Genomic DNA, 3,847 nt, shown 5'->3' on the forward strand with positions numbered 1-3,847 from the left:
CTGTTCAAAATCAAAAAGCAGAATTAATTAAAATAAACTACTTCTCCATTTAAGAAATCAAACTTGTTATAAGGTAACTAAAAGTTGCATCTACTTTTCCTCATCTTCAAATGTCTTTCCTAACTTTTTCTAATTTTAATATTAGTATATGAAAAGGGAACCCTAAATTACAGCTTCATTGGCACCACACTGTAATCAACAGAGAACTGGCTGTTTCCTTCAGAGAATAATTTAACACTTCCAATAAAGAAAAATATCTTATTTTGTAATTTAAGGGTTAGTGGTTATGTTTCCAATTACGCCCTGTTGTGTTTTTGGAATATGTCACAAGGACTAGGCCAAGGGCTATAAGAAATTCAAAATACCAAGTTTTGGGAGAAAGTATTCCAAATAAGATATGTCATTACTCTCCTCCCACATGCTCGTGCATAAGTCATTAACTGCCTATGATCTTTATTTAACAACTCTGCACACGACCGACACACGCCAGAGATCTCTGATTCGTGTTGCTGATAAAACACAGGGATTTAAGTTTGAGAAGGGCGAGTACTCATGGTGTGAAGGAGATACGGGTGAGTTGGGGAGAGTGCGCAGTTTTGGTCCACATTAGGATTTATTTCCTCTGTTTTCCTAGGCCTCATCTCTTGCAGACAAGTGTTAAGACTTGTTCCAGATATATGGAGTGGTCTCCCACAGAGTAAGAGCAGTACCCTTCCCGCCACCCTGCCCCCGAGTCAACACTACCCAATACGGAGAGCTTCGCTCCCTGGCTCTCGCAGCACAAACTTTACGGCTTCTTTCCTCCCTTCCACCACGGGTAGTGGAAGGTCTGGCCACACTCCCCTTTGGCTGAACCCTCGGCAGGTCCACACGCACGTTAACTCCCACGGCCCGCGTGGACTCAAGAGTCCAAACACCACAAAGATAATTCCGAAAACGCACCGCGTTCTTCGCCCGGAAACGGCCGGCTCGCGCCACTCTCCACTGCACATGCGCGAAGCCAAGTATTAACGCGAAAGCGACCGGCTTGTGGAGCTACAGTTACAGGAAGTACGAGACTCTCTCTTCTCGCGAGAAGAGGGGAGTGGGGGAGGGACAGGGGCTAGGAGCGTTACCAGGGAAACAGCCGTTGGATTTGTGGCGCCAGCTCAGGTGAGGGGAGAAAGCTGAGCCGGAAAAATTCAGACCAGTTTCTGAGCCCGCAGTAAAAAGTAATAACTATAAGAAGCTGAATTTCTATATATTAATATAACTTTAGCTTCCTTAGGGCGCTTATGGACGCATTTTTTTTTGTTTTCGGTACGCGGGCCTCTCCCGTTGCGGAGCACAGGCTCGGGACGCGCAGGCTCAGCGGCCATGGCTCACGGGCCCAGCCGCTCCCATGTGGTATCTTCCCGGACCGGGGCACGAACCCGCGTACCCTGCATCGGCAGGCGGACTCTCAACTACTGCGCCACCAGGGAAGCCCTATGGGCACATTTTAAAGCAGATTTTATTAAGCAGGGTGGCCAAGTGTAGGATACAGAGTACTTGATGATGGGTCCAGACACCATCAGCAATGACAAAGCATTTCTCATACCTCTGTGTTTAAAAAAAAAAAAAAAAATTAAGTGTTCTGACCCGATGTAAATTCTAAAATATCCGTGTAACGAGGGTGCAGCAGTAACAAGAAAAACCAAATTGTTTTGTTAAAGTTGTTAGTGGTTTTGAGGGTTTTTTTCCTAAAAAAAACCACTCTTTACTTTTCCTGCATATTCTTTGGAAGAATTTCTAATCCTGAGGAAAAGGTTCATCAGGGAGTTCAGTTTGCTTTTTTTTTAACATCTTTATTGGGGTATAATTGCTTTACAATGGTGTGTTAGTTTCTGCTTTATAACAAAGTGAATCAGCTATACATATACATGTTCCCATATGTCTTCCCTCTTGCGTCTCCCTCCCTCCCACCCTCCCTATCCCACCCCTCCAGGCTGTCACAAAGCACCGAGCCGATATCCCTGTGCCATGCGGCTGCTTCCCACTAGCTATCTACCTTACTACGTTTGTTAGTGTGTATATGTCCATGACTCTCTCTCGCCCTGTCACAGCTCACCCTTCCCCCTCCCCATATCCTCAAGTCCGTTCTCCAGTAGGTCTGCGTCTTTATTCCTGTCTTACAGTTTGCTTTTATCTAACAAATACAAACGCCCACAATGTGCCGCTGAGCCGCGCGAGGATGTGAAAATAAAATCTTCCCTGGTTACCACTTGGAGGAGCTTAACCCGGGGGAGGCCGGTAGGTTCTCTAGAAAGGCAGGTGAGGTGGGGCGCAGTGAGCCCCGAGGAGTCGCGGCGGGCCCAGCCCTGGATCCCCGCGAGCTTCCTGGAGGAGGCGACGAGGGCCTAAAGCAGACCGGCATGGTCCAGGATGCGTGCGCAGGGTCTGGAGACTTGCTCGTGGGGATGCAAAGTGTGCCTCTAATAAAAACATCATGCCGTGTCATAATAAGCTAACGGATTGTTACATCTTGTACGTCCCAGTGACCAAAATTTTTTCCTAAAATGCTCCTAAGGTCCAATAGAAGAAAATGAAGTTTCCTCGTGGTATTGCATGTTAATGAAAATCTGCAGGTATGCTGTGCTCTTAAAGATCTAACCAATTTCTTTGAAGTGGAGTTTTATATTTTTTAGATTGCCTTAGCAGCAATGGTGTTTTGCTCTAGTTTTAGATATAGAGATGAACTAACTTGAAAATTGTGCAAATGTACAGTCAAAATTAGAATACGAGTTTCGTCCCCAACCCATGTCTGACTCTTTCATAAGAAGAAATTGTGCATGTTTGATGTAATTCACAACAGGTACATCTATGTTTTCCCTCTTAATGTAATCTATGAATTACTGTGCATTTATTCAAGGCTTAAAAAGGAACACGACTACTACCTAAATTAGATGTATTGTTGGCATTATGTATTAGTTTGCTAGTGTTGCCATGGCAAAATACCACAGACTGCGTGGCTTAAACCACAGAAATTAATTTTTTCACAGTTGTAGAGGTGGAAAATCTGAGATCAAGGTGCCAGCAGGATTGGTTTCTCCTGAGCCTTGTGTCCTTTGGCTTGCAGATGGCCCCTTTCTCTCTGTGTCCTCACATGGCCTTTTTTTCCTGTGCTTGCACATCCCTTATGTCTCTTCCTTTTCTCATAAGAACAAGAGTCATTTTGGATTAGGTCCCCATCCTTATGACTTCATTTAACCTTAATTACCTCTTTAAAGTCCCTATCTCCAGTTATAGCCAAATTGGGGCTTGGGGCTTCAACATAGGCATTTTGGGGAACACAATTCAGTCAATAATACATTAGGACTCTGTATGTTAATTTACAATGATATGATATATATCAAAGAGACTGAAAAAAATGAATGGATACCCCAGAGACTTAGATTTTAAAGACATTAAAGTACTTCCCTGGTGGTCCCTGGTGGTCTGCGCTTCCAATGCAGGGGGCATGGGTTCGATCCCTGGTCGGGCAAGTTCTGCATGCCATGTGGTACAGCCAAAAAAAAAAAAAAAAAGACATTAAAATACTGTATTTAAAGAAAATACTGTATATACAAGTTTCAGGACAAAAAAAAAAGAAAAAGATTATGGCAGAATGCACCGTATTGAGATATGGGGCATATACCTTAAACTTTCATGGAAGTGATTTAGACAGATCTTCCAAAAACTTAGTAATCCAAGAAATGTTTGTCAGTTCCTGTCATAGTTACTGAAGAATATGTCATAATAGGTTGCCAAGGAAGTTGTCGTACACATGGAGTGAAGTACTTCCCAGTCTTCTTCATCCCTTTGAGGGGAATATGTTCAAGAAGCCATC

This window comes from Phocoena phocoena, chromosome 9 (assembly GCF_963924675.1).
Source record: "Phocoena phocoena chromosome 9, mPhoPho1.1, whole genome shotgun sequence".
Taxonomy (NCBI): Eukaryota; Metazoa; Chordata; class Mammalia; order Artiodactyla; family Phocoenidae; genus Phocoena; species Phocoena phocoena.